Genomic DNA, 17,333 nt, shown 5'->3' on the forward strand with positions numbered 1-17,333 from the left:
TAGAAAGATGAGCCTTGGTCTCTACTCACCATTTTGCACAGCTGCTCAGCAACTCCCAGGAACCTCAGAAATTCAACTGCTAGACAAGGAAGAGCTTTAATCCATACAATACCCTTAGTGTCTTTCTGGGTCCAATTACTGAATGGCTTCTTTAGCTCTTTTTGGGGGAATGTATACACCAATGACACTTCATGTGCAAGACATTAGCACCTTTTGTCATATCAGTACTCACACAGGTGACATCCACACCTGCACTCTGCATATTCAAGCCCTTAGGGCACATTTTGCAGAAAGATTCCCGGGGCCACACAACTCTCAGAAATGCTAATGAGAGTCACACAGCTGAATCCCTACTTGCTGCAAATATAGTATTCACCCTGAGGGACAATTTCTGAATCTGAAAAAAGAGAGGAGGAACAAACCCTTAAGATCCTCTTAAAATCTCAGTGCCTTCTGGCCAGTTTGCTCTCATGCTAACTTCATTTTATTCCATGCCACTGATCCTTAAGTTGCATTGATGGGTGTCTATTTTTGCTCACAGTCTTCTCACAGTCACAGATGTATGCATTCAGAATGATTACTCTGATTTAATCAGGGGAAATGAGAGCTCCAGTAAAGAATAGGAGGAGAACCTCTTATAAGTGCAAGTTTGTGAGCTGCTGCAAAAAGGAGCAGGACTGGAGTAACACTTTTTGGCTTTGCACTTGTTGTGGAAGTGATTTCACAGTCTTGTCATTGCCAATATGATCTTTGGTAAGAGTGAAACAGCTTTTCAGTGCACAGAGAGATTCAAAAGGTTATGGAGGAAGATGTGGTACTCATCAGCATACTGGCAGAAAATAACATTTCCTTTTTCTTGTGCAGATCACATCACATAGATGATCAAGGAGTACTGTGCAGACACAAACTGTCAAGTGTATGAGCAGTGGAGCAACAAAAGCCACCTGCTTTCCTAGTAATAACTTTGACCAAACTACCAGAATAATGTTGCTACTGCAGGCCTCATGTCATCTTGTTATAATCATTTCTTCATGTGACATTTCACTGGGGCTGTCTTGTCGCAGCAAAATCTCATCACATTAGATCTGGTTATGCACACCATGGAGCGTGATATTTGGACTTGGTATGTCATTTCTATTATTACTCAGTGCAAGAGTCTGGCTTTATGGTTTCTAACTCCATGCTCCCTACATGGAACATTGGTCTAAAATGTCCATGTATGAAAGTCCAAGTTAAAATTCACAGAAGATGTGTGACCAGATCTAACCGGATGAGTGTCACTATAATCAGACATCACAGATTGAATTCAATATCCTGAATGAACTTTCCATACAGGGATTAGGTAGTACCACGCTACATGCAAAATAAAAAATATCTGTAGGCCAAAAGACATGAGTGATTCTTTGACCAGGACTGGCATAATCCAGTGAATGTTGTAAATAGTCTGTCTCTCATCTACAGCATGGAACATGCTGCTGTAATTGAAGAGCAAATAATAATTCAATATTAATGGACACCAAACTTGTAGGAGGGAGAGATAGCTCAGAGGTTTGCACATTGGCCTGCTAAACCCAGGGTTGTGAGCTCATTTCCTGAGGGGGCCACTTTGGGATCTGAAACAAAATCTGTACTTGGTCCTGCTAGTGAAGGCGGGGGGCTGGACTCAATGATCTTTCAAGGTCCCTTCCAGTTCTAAGAGATTGGTATATGTCATATTATTATCACAAGTGGGTGGGATGTGCTTCCTTTACCTCCTGACACTCTGTGTAAGAAAATTTTTACTACAGGTACTTGAAGCTTCAGAAAAACAGCCCATAGTAGAGGTGTAGCAGGGGGATTAGCAGACCTCTTAGGCAGTAAACACTAAAAGACCAACTATTGTGTGACTTCAGCAATGACTGATTTGTTTACCCACAAGATGCCTTACTACAGAAGGGCAAAGACGCTGGGCTAAAACAAAAGCCATCACCTCCCAGTTCTCATGGAAAATTTATACATAACCCAAAATAAATTAGATCCAAATACTTAAATAGTTCAGATTTTCCCACCCTTTTCATCTTAAACTTTTGTGTATCTTGCCACTTCTAAGTCATGTGTGTGAACTGGAACAAGAAGCATCAATATAACCAATTAGACTTACCTTTTTAAAGATGCCTAAAAGAGTTAGGAACCAAAATCCCATTACATTTCAATATGAGTTGAGCATCTAAATCTCTTGGGTTCCTTTTGAAATATTGCAGGACTAATCTACTCTTAAAAATTAGAGCTATCTAGCTACGTCACTCAGGGCTGTGAAAAATTTTGTGCCTTGAGCACGACAGTTAGTTCGGCTTAACCCCCAATGTAGATGCATCTATGTCAAGAAAAGAATTCTTCCAGCAATCTACCTACTGCCTCTTAGGTGGATTACCTACACCAGGAAACGCCCCTTCCATTGATGTTGGAAGCATCTACAATATGGTGCAGCAGTGCTGCAGCAATGCCACTGTAGCGCTTGCATTTTAGATACAGACATAAATATTGTTGATGAAAACAAAGAACTGCACAAACTCTTTTGGTTTTTGTTCTCATAAGAATTTTCTACCTCAGTTTTTGCAAACCCTATAGGTTTGGATGGCCCAGATAAACACCTACATTTTTTTGTACTTATCTAAACCAAAGGGAACTTCAGCACCTTTGGGAATTCACACATTCTACGTCATCCTCTGTGAAGGATCATAAAGTGCATGGTTGACATGCAGTCACCTTTGCTGAGTTGTAAGCAGCTGACAGCCAATTTGTTTGCAGATCATTGCATTGCAATAGAATTGTTTGCAGATTCCTTAATCCATACTGCTGCTACAAACATTCACCTATAAGCTTGAAAGCAAGGAGAGCAGTCAGCTTCACTGACTAGAGAATGCACTGAGCAGAAGCTGCTTCTCAGCTTTTCTAAAGAATTGATTTGCTAATTTTAAGATATTTTGATTTATTTCCGACCTGGTAATGTGATTGTTGACCATAAACAAAGTGCATAAAGATCCACAAGGATATTATTTCTGGGATTTTATGGACACTACTTTTATCACAAAAATAAATTGTTTTTCATGCTGTAGGCTTTGAAAGATGGTAAAGAAGGATTAGTTGAGAAGCAATCATTAGATTTTCTTACTCAAAAATTGTAGTGGAGTAAGTGTATTATTCTGAGATGTCCCTAGGCACAAGTCTTTGTTTGGAAGGCTGGTATTTCTCCTTCTGTGTTTGTGCTACCAACATATAGAGCATTAAGTGTTGTTGGGGGTCAGACACATGACTACATAAGAGTAGTACCAATCTTAATGGTTCTCTTCCGTGTATATATTCAGAGTCATATCTACTATCTACACTGACAAAAAATATTTTGCTACCTTTTTTCCCAAAAGCACTGTGAAACCAATGCAACTATGAGAGTCTTAATTCCATTTTGACTCCCAGATCAACAGAATCATTTATTTATGTTTCAGTTGGTAATCTTTATTACCAAAGGGAGCACAGCTTAACTTTTAGTAGATCCTAGTGAGGGTTTGTTGGGTTGGTAGCTAGAAAATAATATTCTTCTCTCTGTAAACAAAATAAATGGAAGTCAATGAGAGAATAAAATGGAACTCCGAAATACCATCATTATATATACCGTAAGGACCCACCCAGGCGTCATGGCTTCTATACAGAGAAAAATTTAGTCTTGTACATTTTCCCTGGCTGGAGAGGTTTCAAAGCACTCATAAACAAGAATGTAGTTAATGAGGATACATCTTTTTCTGCTGCTTATTCTTCATGTGAAATCATATATCTTTTCTCTGTAACACTGCAGTCAGTTGCTGTGGAAATCATTATGATGCCACAGAGAATGACTAGTCTGCAGCTGACAAATTAAGAGCTGGAGCAGATGAACTGCATTAATATATCTTGTTTATATCTTTCAAAAAATTTACAAACTGTACATAAGATGGTGTTTCTAACCTGGCAAATCTTGTTCTCCCAACTGTTTCCTTCACATATCCACAGTGTATTAATCTCAACCTGTCTTGTGCATGCCCAATCATCAGGGAAGCTCCACATGATCAAAACAGAACTCACAATTTTTGTTTCAAGCCCTTACCCTCTCTCCTTTCTCAGTAAGGACAGACAAAATCATCATTTTTTTCCTATGCTTCAGTCCTATAATTTGTTTGATCTTTGACTCAACCCTCTAGCTAGATCATCATATCCAGTGAATCCTGCCACTTCTTCCTGCATAACATCATTAAGATCCAGTCTTTCCTCTCCATCCACACATCTAAAATACTCATCAAACCCCTCAACATCTCATATTTTGATTCCTGCAATGTCCTCCTTTCTAGTTTCATTGCTTCAACCCTTTCTCCTTGATATTAAACACAAACTACTTACCCTTCACTTTTAAGGCTATTTAAATACATAATGGATTCTGAAGTGGGTGCTTTTCAGTTTTCCCTAGAATGTTAGAAGGTTTTGAAATAAAAAAATCTTTAATTTTTTGTATGACATTGAAGGAAACCAGACTTGAGAGGAAGCTTGACATCCAAAAGCCAGTCTTGGGGGCAGAAAGACTCCTAGCAAAAAATATTGTCTTATCCAAAGTATTTGGAGTAATAAAGTGGGTACCATTAAGATGACTATAAAATATTGTACTGCTTGAGTTCATATATTTATATGGTTTCTTTTTTTTTCTGGTATACTATATTGTAGTCATATTAAGGAGTAGAGAAGGATCAAGCTGTGGAAAAGGGATCACTATTTTACATATGTTACCTATCCATCTTCCCCTTCTTATAACCAATACTGCCTCTTCATACAAAACTTCACTAGCTTCTCCTCTCTCCTCTACTTAAACCTAACAGTTTCCACACAAACATATTCATTTAATTTGATCTTAAGCACACTCTTATCTCCTACATCTTCTAGGATGCTATTATCACCTACCTAGCAATGCCTACGTCAAACACTCTTGACCACTCCTCTGCCATAACTTATTTCTGTATATATCAGGCCAGATAACCCATCCTTTACACCAGTTTTAGTCATTGCAAGCCCAACCCAACTTTGTTTATTTTGAGATTTATGATCAAGTTATGGTCTCCCTAAATCTACAATCTTACATTCATCACCTATTTCAGAGTCCAGTATTAACTCTCCCTGTATGTCTTTGTGCTTCTCTAAAGACTTATGCACTCCCACATATCTAACTAAATAATCCTTTTCCTACTACTTGTAGGAGTTACAAAAGAAGAACACTGTTTATTTTTCTGTCTCCCTGCAGCCCCACTTTTCTTTCAGCTCTCTTCTTCTAGAAAAGGCAATAATAAAATGTCATAATTAGCAATATAGGAACATACAGTAAATACCTTGAAATAAATATTTACTGATAAACGTGTAAATATCTTATTTACTCAAGTAACCTCTAGAGACCCCCAAATGAGATCCAGGACCTATTCTGCTGGATGCTGTACTAACATATAAGAGATAATATGTGCACCAAGGAGCTTACAATTTAAAAGAGACAAGACAGAAAAATGCTGTGAGAAAGGAATGATTATCTCCATCAACCAGATGGAGGACTTGTGAGTTTCCCAAGGTCACATAGAAAGTCTGTGGCAGAACTTGGAATTGAAACTGATCCAGTGGTTCAAGCACATGACAATCTTTCTCATACCTTTCCCCCACTCACACTTTAAAATGTCTATATTCTTTCTTATATTTATTCTCTCCCCGTTAAATTCTTCAGGTCAATTCATCAACTGGTGTAACAGCTACACTGAAGTAAATGAAGCTATCCTGAGTTACACCAGTTGGAGATCTGGCCATTTATTTCCATGAAACATAATGCTGCAGGATTAGTATCTCTGGAGGAGTATTATTACCATGGGTTTCTCAAGCTTCTGCAAGACATTGTTCAAGTAGCGTTTGATAACTTTATTCTGTAAAAAATATGACTGGCTGCCATCTGAGAGAGCCAGCAAGAGAAGGACAAAGGAGTTCTAGAATTTTTCTGGGTAATATTATAAAAACTATTGAATGGACGCAACAAATACCAAAAAAACAAAAATTTTTTTTGCATTGTGTTTTGAATTGACCACTGAGCATGTGTGAATTTTTTTTCAACTGTTTTAGAAAATGAGTTTTGGTATACTCTTGGTGTTATTTCATCCAAGTTAGCCTTAACTCAAAGAGATCATATTACAGCTTTGTTGAACAGGCCAATTCCCCCCACACACATGCCCCTTACAACTGAGGATTTTATTTGGTGTTAGAAAGCACTAGCTCAATTCACTGAATCTTTATGTAAGCATTTTGAATGTTCTAAAGGGTGGATTATCATGAGAGTGAGTAACTGTAAATTGGTTACATGTATTTATTGTCTTATGAGGTTTACAATATGGTTTATGAGGTTGTTATGCTTTTTGACAGGACAGATTAAATTGCACAGCTGACAAAAAATCTTATTGCTGCTTAGTATAAAGACAAATTCAGCTCTGGTGTAAGCAGGTGCAAGAAATATCAAGGGGGAGTAGATTAGACTCAGGCTAAACTAATGTGCTACTATAAAGAACTAAAATCCTTAAAAAATTTAAACAAGTTCCAACTCATTAACAAAAAACATGTATAAACAACACTTACAGCAACATTTTAAAATGAAATTGTTGGCAATACAAGCATTCTAAATGCTGCACTTATTAAATATATGTCAGCACACTTGTCACAAGATTCTCTGTTCACTACTGAGGCACCTCCTTGTGGCTGCATCTGGGAAATAGCTCCACCCAGTCCGATGCCCCCTTCTGTCTCTCATTTGCACTGCATTCCCTTTCATGCACCAGGACTTGCAGTGCTTCCTTTTCCTAAGTCAGGATGCTCACTCTTGGTGGCTTTGCCCTCTGGCCTGGTCATTATAGTATCCCCCTTCAAGGGTATCAAAGTCCCTCTGGTCTGGCTGACTGGTATTGTTACCAGTAGTCCTTCAATTCACGGCAGTGCCACTTCCCCGGTGGTGGTAGGGAACCTAGACCCCTACTCTGGGTTCCAGCTCAGGGACGTTCAAATCAGAGCCTAAGGTCTACACTGCCCCAAATCTTGCTTCCATTTCCCAGACTTTTCCTACTCTGCCTCTATAAGGCTTCTGCTACACCACCCTTCTGGGTAAATCCTTCCTTCAGGGACAGGATCCCAATGCTTCTACTCTCCCCCTGGGTTTCCTCCTTTCCTCTCTAAGCCTTAAGAGTGACAGCAGGCTTTCCCATTGGAGCTCCCTTCTGCCCTCACTTCCTGACCTTATTCCAGCCTGCCTGTTCCTGACGATCTAGGCTCCATCCTCAATCAGTGCTTTCCTATCAAGCTTGACTCTCTCCCTCAGCTGTGGCCTATCAGGTTACTTAACACCCTCTGAGTGAAATTAATCCTTTCCAAGATAATAAGAGGTGAACACACCAGTACAACATCATAAACTTAAACTTATGTAGAACTTCATTAAACAGACAAATTCAGTTTTTCTGGATGCCTGAATCTATGTCCTATCCTCAGAAGTTAAGAAGAACAATTTTTCTCCCTCCTCCTTGTAACAACCTTTTATGTACTTGAAAACTGTTATCTCAATCTTCTCTTCTCCAGACTAAACAACCCCAATTTTTTCAATCTTCCCTCATACGTCATGTTTTCTAGACCTTTAATCATTTTTATTGCTCTTCTCTGGACTTTCTCCAATTTGTCCACATCTTTCCTGAAATGTGGCACCCAGAACTGGACACAACATTCCAGTTGAGGCCTAATTAGTGCGAAGTAGAGCGGAAGAATTATTTCTTGTGTCTTGCTTACAATACTCCTCCTAATACATTCCAGAATGATCTTTGCTTTTTTTGCAACAGTGTTACGCTGTTGACTCATATTTTGCTTGTGATCCACAGTGATCCTTTTCTGCAGTACTCCTTCCTAGGCAGTCATTTCCCATTTTGTATGTGTGCAACTGATTGTTCCTTTCTAAGTGGAGTACTTTACATTTGTCCTTATTGAATTTCAGTCTATTTACTTCAGACCATTTCTCCAGTTCGTCCAGATCATTTTGAATTTTCATCCTATCCTCCAAAGCACTTGCAACCCTTCCCAGCCTGGTATCATCCGCAAACTTTATAAGTGTATTCTCTATGCCATTATCTAAATCATCTATGCTACATCAGGGATCAGGGCCTGCAGCAGAGCTAGTTTTTGGGCAACCTAACAAATGCAGCTGACCTGCAGCAGACTGCCTGATTGGATATGGTGTCTGATTGGTTGGAAGAGTCAATAGACCAACTCTTAAGCCCAGCAGCAGCAATTCAGTAGCTGCTCAAAGCATTTGCCCAGGACTGTGATAGTTCCTGCACCTGCTTCTGCCTTGCCTCACTCCAGGTAACCCAGATCTGACCCTTAGTTCCAGTTCCTGACTTCTGACCCTGGCTCTGATCCTTAGCTGTGGCACCTGGCATCTGATTCAGATTCTGATCCTGGGATCTGATAACTGGATACCACCTCCTGTTCTAACCACCAGGCCTGGCTCCTGCTCCAACCACTATGCCCAAATGCCCACATGCCAGTCATGTGACATAATATGCCTTTCCTCTGGATAAATAAAGGGCTCCAATAAACTTTTTAAAATAGCTGTTTATTTAGGAAGAATGAGAAATTTTACAAATAATTAACTTCAGGCAGGGCGTTAAGATCAAAGATCATGTTGACAGAACAGATTAGTTTTGGTGCATTTGTGGAGCAGTTCAATACTGATGTAAATGGATTTTTCATCATAGAAAATATGTAAACAAGAATTAAAGGATACACAAGCTAAGGTGATCCTTCTCAACCCCTCAACTTTCTGTGGGGGTTCCACAAGGCCCTGCCCTTCTCTCCTGTTCTCTCCCTCTAAATTTTATCTCTGGATAATCTCCATTTGCAAACACAAATCAAGCTTCTCTCTCTATGCTGATGACTCACAGATCTACCTTGCTGCTCCAGGCCTGTCTGCTGTCCTAACTAGAATCTTGGCCTTTCTCTGACATCTTCTCATGGGTGGCTAGCCTTCAACATGACATGATCTGAACAAGCCCCTCCCAAGCCCTGCACGTTACTTACTTTCTCCATCACTGTAGACAATACCACCCGCCAGCCTGTCAATCGGGCCTGTAATGTGAGGGTCATCTTTGGCTCAGACCTCTCTCTATATCCTCACATTTAGGCTCAATTTAAATCTTATTGAAATTGTGCATAACATCTCTACAATACAGCCTTTTCTGTTCATTCACACAGCTAAAATACTCATCTAGGCTCTCATCTCACATCTTGATTACTGCAACATCTGTCTCACTGGTCTTGACTAATGAACTCTTGCCCCACTCATATCCATTTAGCATGCTGCTGCAATGACATTTTCCTAGTTTGTTGCTTTGACCCTATAATGATAACCCTCTCTTCATCCTTCCACAGACTTCCCCTTTTCTGTTGCATTAAACACAAGATACTTGTCTCCACTTTCAAGGTTTATCCTCACCCTTCTTGCCAGCTCTCATTCACTATCACGATGTTAAAAGCAGACTAACATGGCTACCCCTCTGATACTATCAAGATATCTCTCCAATCAGCACGTGCCATCAGCTTCCATCACCCATTTGTTAAATTTTCAACCCTGACCTTTATGTCCCTTCTTTTTGTAAGGGGATCCCCATAAACATCTGAAAACAACTTCATTGTTCTTCAAAACTCTCCTTTGCTATGATGTCTACAAAAAGACTTGTACTGGTTGGGTCACTGGTGCGCTGAGCCTATCACATTGACCAATATTGTCTCATCGTTTCCTTGTACTCTCCTGTCTGTCTATATCTATCTGCTCTCTCACGTTTTATACTTAGATTGTAAACTTTGTGTAGCAGAGGCTGTCTTTTTTGTTCTGTGTTTTGTATGGTGCCTAGAACAATGGGGTCCATGTCCATAACTAGGCACTGTGGTAATACAAATAAATAATAATGATTTGTATTCCATACCAACTTGTAGCCACTTGTATGAGAAAGTTGAGCCTTATTGTGGAAACCTGAAATATACAATCCAAGAGCAAACAGTCCTTCTCTTTTATTTCCTCTGCAGGCAGGGGCTGAGACTATAGTAACTGACATTACCAGATCAGACCATTTGTTTATCTATTCCAGCATCCTGTCTCTGTCAGTAGCCAGTACCAAACGCTTCAGACAAAGGTTTAAGGAACTCAGTAGAGGATAATTATGGGAAAACTGCCTATAGAGAATTTTCTTTAACGATGAGGTTTAGGAGTGCTCAACTTCTCAAAGAAAACAACTCTTCATGTGACTCTCATTATCAGGCTTAGCATTACTGGTGGTGGGGGAGGAGGAAAGGGACATTTTTCCCCTCCCAAAATGATCTTCAAGGGGCCCCAGAATGTTGTCAGAAAGGCCAAAATATGGGCAAAGTTATCTAAAGTTAAGCAGTGATCAGCAGCAGCACACTGGAAAAATTTCATCCTTTATATAAATTATAAATCACAGCAAAACACTGACACAGTAGCCAAATTTTACTCATCTAAACTCTTAAAACCCAAGGTTTTCCAGGGTCTAACTAGTCCCTGGATTCCCAAAAGATTGTTTTTTAAATAGAGATACCCAGGAGTTCCAAAAATACCCACTTAATCTTCCAGTAATGGGACCCTAGAAAAAGCTTTGCTTATTATATAAATGACTGCGATGAAGGTCTGGAGATTTTAGAGGGAAGGGGAATTAAAGAAGGAAAAATTGAAATCTATCAGAGATCTCTCTCTCTCTTTTTCACACACACACACGCAAACACACACACACACACATCTCAGGAAAAAATGTGCAGGAAGCGGTCTTCTCACTTTGGAATGGAGATTAGGATATAAAAGGGAACAATGATGACAGAGCTCTGGAATTAATAGCAAGAAGATAGCAACATTAACCTAGAAAAGCTCAGGAAGTGGAAGGTAAAACTGTACTCGTGGACTGAACAATAGTTTCTTAGCTCCTGCAGAAAAGAAAAGAGGAAAAGGACCCTAGGCAATGATGAACAGAAACTGGCAGAAATTACTTCTTCTTTTTTTTTTTAAGAAAATGAACAGAATGCTACTATGAGAAGCATGATGGAAAAGGCTAAGGGATGTAAAGCAATAAAGAAAAACTGTTGGAAAGAGCTGTATAGATTAGATCCCCAGGAAAAAAAACTATAAGGGCTAAGGAAGGACAAATGCAGGATGTCAGCATGCACTGAGGTATTCTTGAAGAAAAGAGAATAACAATGAGAAGACTATTGGTGATTTGTGTGAAAAGAATGTTCTCATGCAATCAAGACAAAGGAAACATCTAGTTAAAGGCAGAGAGAGTATTAATTTGAGGCCTGAAGTATTTTTCTCGTAATTATCCAAGTGCAATAGTGTTTATTGGTAGACAGAATAGAAGACAATGCTGAATACACATCCCCTCCATAGTAAAACAAGAAAGCAAGCAAAGATGAAAAAGTGTCTTGGTTACTGAACATTGCTACTGCCATAAGAAAAAACTGAAAGAAAATTGTTCTGAAAGTGATAACTGTATAATTCTATTTTCCTAACCAGTAGATAGTTTCAGAAATCTTGTATGATTTTTCTTGTATGATCTTTCATTTTCTCATGCCCATAATCTTTGTCACATTCTCATTTTGTTGAAGGGTTCATAATCTGAAGTTTCTGGCCTGATGTAATGTTACTTTTTTCCCCTAGATTACCTACTATGCCCATGTGCCCTAATCATCACTGATGTCCTTGTAAGGAAATGCACTGCTTACTCCAACTATACACCATCAAGTACCATTAATAAAATTCCTTTACACTAAAATAAATTACTATGATTGTCACTATCTAGTCCCTACATAATTTGAAGTGGCCCCATATTTTGCCTCTGAGATTTGTCACATGGGAAGTAGGCATTAAAAGTTCCAATTTCTGGAGAAGAATGAAGGCAGATAGTCTCTAAATGGCAGCAGGCTCTAGTCACCTCCTGAAATACCTACCTTTTTCATTCTCTTCTCTAATCAGAAGACAACGAGAGGAGGGGATGTCCATTATATGGGAAACTGACACCTTACAATGTCCTTTCCTTGTGCTTTCAGCTGCATGTTTTTCATAGCAATAGACAATGAATATCATGGGTTTGAGGAAAGGTTTGTGAAACTGAACAAAGCTTTTATTTTATTTTTGGTCAATCCTGAAACCATGCCTGAGAGAGAGGGAGAAGGTGAATCTCTAGTTTAAGGAATACATCCCTTAAAATGAGTTTTTATTATTATGTATATTACTACAGTGCCTAAGAGCCCCAGGCATGGACCAGGACCCCATTGTGCTAGCAGCTGCACATATCCAGAACCAAAAAGACAGTCCAAGAACTATTAAGGACATGACAACTTCTTCTAATTGGTATGAGGAAAAGTACACCTAGAATCAAAGGCTTTCCCTGGTAGCAATGGTATTGGGTGGGTATAATCCTCTTCATGCTAATTAGAAGCTGTCACCATCTCACATTACTGGGACATTAGATATGAGGGAGCAATATAACCATGTAAGAAATTTGGCTTGTGATCATAGTGCCAGCTACAGGAAAATTGTTCTTAAAGGAAATGCACAAAGTTAATATCTCAAATACTAATATGATTAATTCTTCCATTCGGTACTCCTGAAATAGAGCTCAGTCATCAGATATCCAAATATCATTCCATTACTATAAATGTATGTTTACACTGGAATAGTTTGATTAATTTGATTTGATAATTTACATCAGTGTTGTTATAGTTTGACAGCTTAGCTAATGCCTCTTGCATCTTCTGTGCAACACTGCTTTATTGCATTCCTGAACTGTCAAACACTAACTCTCTGCATACACATGCATGAATGGTTCAATGGCTGTTCTGTGTATGAGATCCTGAAGGATGAAACATAGAAACATAGTTAAAGGCAGAGGTAACCAAACCCAATTACACTTCATTGTTTGCACACTATTGACTCCAGTAATTTTAATTGTTTTCAGTCATAAACAAGATGAAGGTCAACATGAACGTGAATCATACCATGTCATGCAGCTCTTGCTCACTTGGAAACTGGTTTGTCAGCATTTGTTGCACACAGCAGCTGCATGATGATACCAAATGTTTTATATGACATTCCTGAATGCTTAGAGCTGGTTTAGAGCAGCAGTGTCCCTGGTTTGCACTGATTGCATCATTAAATTACTGAAGCAATTGTTCCAATTCTTGATACATATGTCCAAACCCTGGAGTGATGTAAATGGTGGAGTAAGTCATAGCTCAGGATTTGTTTTTACGCCTGGGGTAATATTTGCCAATGAACTCAAGATAGTTTACACCTTTGTAAAGGCTAATATGGATGCTTCCCAAATGTTTGTTTCAAGCTACACGTTTGCTATGCTTAGTCCTAGGTCTGTGCTGTTAGACAAACTGAATCCCTTTCACTGCATTCAGATGCATGAATGGTTCAGTGGCTTCTATGTACATGACAGCCTGAATGATGAAATGTAAAAACTCTGCCAAGGGGAGTTTGAGGTGATATACATTGGCTGCTGCTCCAGTGTTGGAGTGATGATGGCCTGGGGGCAGGCAGTGTAGCAATAAAATGGGCATTGCTGGCCAGAAATGGACATGGCCAAGCTGGCCGGGGGATGTGCCTATACGGATGCTTTCTAAGCTATGAAAATAACTTGCAAGTAAATATATGGACAAACTGTGAGCCAATGAGGATCCGCTTTTGCCTGGTGCAAGGAGATAATTCTGGTTGTGAGTAGAGCTGCTGTGGGAAGGAGAGAGGGACTTTCACTGCTGTCAATCACTGGAAAAAAATCATGCTTTTGCCAAATATGCAAGAGATGATGAAATTGGGTGGTGGGATCCAAGTATTTAGTATTACCAAAAGCTAGCTTCTTTTCAGCTTTCTGATTTCCAACAATTAGAGGACCACTAGTCATGTCCATATCAATTGTGTATAAATAAGGCTCCAGTCCTCTATCTAACTTGCATAGGCAGTTCCTTGCTCCTTTGTGGAGACCCTTTGACTTTATTGACTCCCTGCATTCATGTGGGAGTCCACCAGTACAGATTAGGTTGCAGGATGTGGGCCTAAGTTAGTCTATTATCTACCAGTATATTGATTCTATCTATTTTATGTTGTCCACTACCTCAGTATCTGAGCACATAGAATCATCGAATATTAGGGTTGGAAGGGACCTCAGGAGGTCATCTAGTCCAATCCCTTGCTCAAAGCAGGACCAATTCCCAACTAAATCATTGCAGCCAGGGAGGGATTTGTCAAGCCTGACCTTAAAAACCTCTAAGGAAGAAGATTCCACCACCTCCCGAGATAACCCTTTCCAGTGCTTCACCACCCTCCTAGTGAAATAGTGTTTCCTAATATCCAACCTAAACCTCCCCCACTGCAACTTGAGACCATTAGTCCTTGTTCTGTCATCTGGTGCCACTGAGAACAGTCTAGATCCATCCTCTTTGGAACCCCCTTTCAGGCAGTTGAAAGCAGCTATCAAATCCCCCCTCATTCTTCTCTTCTGCAGATTAAACAATCCCAGTTCCCTCAGCCTCTCCTCGTAAGTCACATCACCACCTCTAATATATTTATCACCACAATACAGCCAGGATGTAGGTGATACTGTTATCTAAAGTTAAGCAGTGATCAGCAGCAGCATTTTACAGAAGGGAACCAAGGCACAGATAGACTAAGTGACTTGCCCAAGGTCACCCAGGAAGCCTGTAGCAAAGCAGGGAATTCAACCTGGGTCTCACGAGTCCCAGGCTAATAACCACTCTGCCTCCCTTCCTCTTAGTATATGTTTTAGTATCTTGGGCCTTTTATACATAGAGTTTTTGTGCCTATTTAACTATTTTGATAGGGTGTGATTTTATACCAGTAAAGTTAAATTAGTACAACTCTTACTGTGAATGCAGTTATACATGTATAAATAGGCTAATACCTTTTCTAAAGCAATATAGTTAAAGTGCTACAAAAACTGGATGTAAACTAGCCCTTAGCATACAAGCATGGCTCACTAAAATATATGGACTGTTTCTTTGGTGTATGGAAAGTGCACTATAAATTTGTGTGGCATTTTGAAAAGACTGTACTCCATGAAGTTTACAAACATCCAGTGGCAGAATCTGAATTTATACATGGTACAAGTCTATGGAAATAAATAGGAGTTGTGCACAAGTATCCAGAAGTGCAATTTGGCCAATGGAAGGAAGGGTCATTCTTAGACACACACACACTACACTATACTACACTACACTACAAATGACACACGCATCTCCCTGTAGCTCATATACTCTCACTTTTGTTTTCAAGGTGTTAGACCGAAGAGTGTTCAGAGCAAGCTATTTTGTTGTCAGTTTTACACTTACATTATACTTGTCCTCCTCCAAAGGCTTCAAAATCCATCACTACTGTTCAATTAACCTTCACTGGCTAGAAGTTAGAATGACATCTTCCCTTTTGTTTATAGAATGTTCTCCTGGGCACACCTGGATGGCTTTTTGATGCTCTGCCAGCCTTTCCAGCATGTACTCTATTGTCACTGTTCAACTATTAGTGTAATATAAGCATTCCTGTGCAGGACTAAGAACACTTAGATATTTACGGTTTTTTTTGTTATACCTATAGACACACCTTTCTTCCACGTCAATTCTGAGATCGGGCCAAACTGCACAGTTCAACTCTAGCCTTCACTAAAGTTCAGCAGTATTCAGAAGGTCAGACCCTGACATTTGGTTCTGCCCATTACAAACGTGGGAGCCAGCTGGAAAATCTGGATCTAGATGCAATCTTCCTGAAAACTCAGGACTGTTTGGATTTGAGGCTTGGATTTGTGTGGTGTAATTTGAATATCATCACTTGGCTCATTCAGGGGGCACTAGTAAAGCAAAGCCAGGGTTTTCTCTACACCTGTTTATGCAAAGGGGCCAGGCAGAAACAAATTAAAGGCTTGCACTGCTATTTAGCATAGTCTGTAAATTTGGAGCTGTTGATTTCTGAGGCCAGTCTTTGTTTATTTATGCCTATGGAGCTCTCTATAGCATCTGTGTCAAAACTGGAAATGAAGATCAGTTCAAGGGTGTTTATAATCCTGTCTGGAATCCCTTTTGGAACATACAAACTCAGGCACCATGCACAGTCAGCTCATCTATCCATCTATGAAGTTACAGTAATTGCAAAAATAAAACAACCCTCTCGTCCTCCTCACCCTCAATAATACTGGTGAACAAGAGCCCGTTGGACTCTAGACCCTTCGTTTCTGTGCCTTTTCCACTGAAGAAAAATTCCAAAGTCAGTTCTGCAGCCAACAAAAATGTAGAGCAGATTGTACCTCCCTTGTTTATCCAGTTTCATCCCAGAATCTATATTTTATACTCCCATTAAAGAGTGGATGCAGAAACCTATGATAGCAGCTGAGAATATGTGGCAGGAGACGGGAGAGTAGTGGCCCTAGCTTTATGTAGAGAAAAGCAATTACAGCCGGTAGGCCAGGAAAATTCTGTGCGCGTCTCTTGCTCTGAAATAGCTCAGGGTGACCCTGCCCTTCCCCTCACCCTTTTCCCCAAACAATCTAACTGCTGACTGGCAAGTAAGCAAATGAAATGATCAAACAACTGCTGGTATGCACCAAACAGTAGGCACAGTTGTATATTTGTCGCTACACTGCTTCCTCTGAAGAAAAAAAATCATATGCCATTTGTTTGGCTCTGACTGGGCTGATATTTCACGACTTGCTTTACACTCTTTTTTTTTATCTTGAATCTGTTGAGTGCATTTCCATCCACAATAATGAGAGACCTTGCTGAGGAGCAAACAGAAAGCTCAGAAGCCAGAGGGAGAGAACAGTTTGACACAAGTTTAATCATAATGGCAATTAATAGGGTCTACAGGGACCTGCACTTGAAGCGGTTTGGGCATACTTTGTGAAGTAGTAACTTGCATTGTATAATGTTCAGAGAGTTTTAAAAAGTTACTGCTATGCATATTCAGGAGTTACTCCACAAACATACATACTGTGTGAATCAAATCCTGGTGAAAGTGGAGGGATTTCTGATTAGAGATTAGGATGTGGCCCAGTTTGCCATATTAAAAACATGTTCCCAAAATACAAAAAGGGAATGTCTGCAACTTATTTTTATTTTTAAGTCTTTTTAGCTTTTTAGTCTTTTATATTTTTTCATTAAACCATTCACACAAGCTCTCAAAATAATAGTAAAAGTTGAGGTTCCAT

Source organism: Gopherus evgoodei, chromosome 3, assembly GCF_007399415.2.
Source record: "Gopherus evgoodei ecotype Sinaloan lineage chromosome 3, rGopEvg1_v1.p, whole genome shotgun sequence".
Classification (NCBI taxonomy): domain Eukaryota; kingdom Metazoa; phylum Chordata; order Testudines; family Testudinidae; genus Gopherus; species Gopherus evgoodei.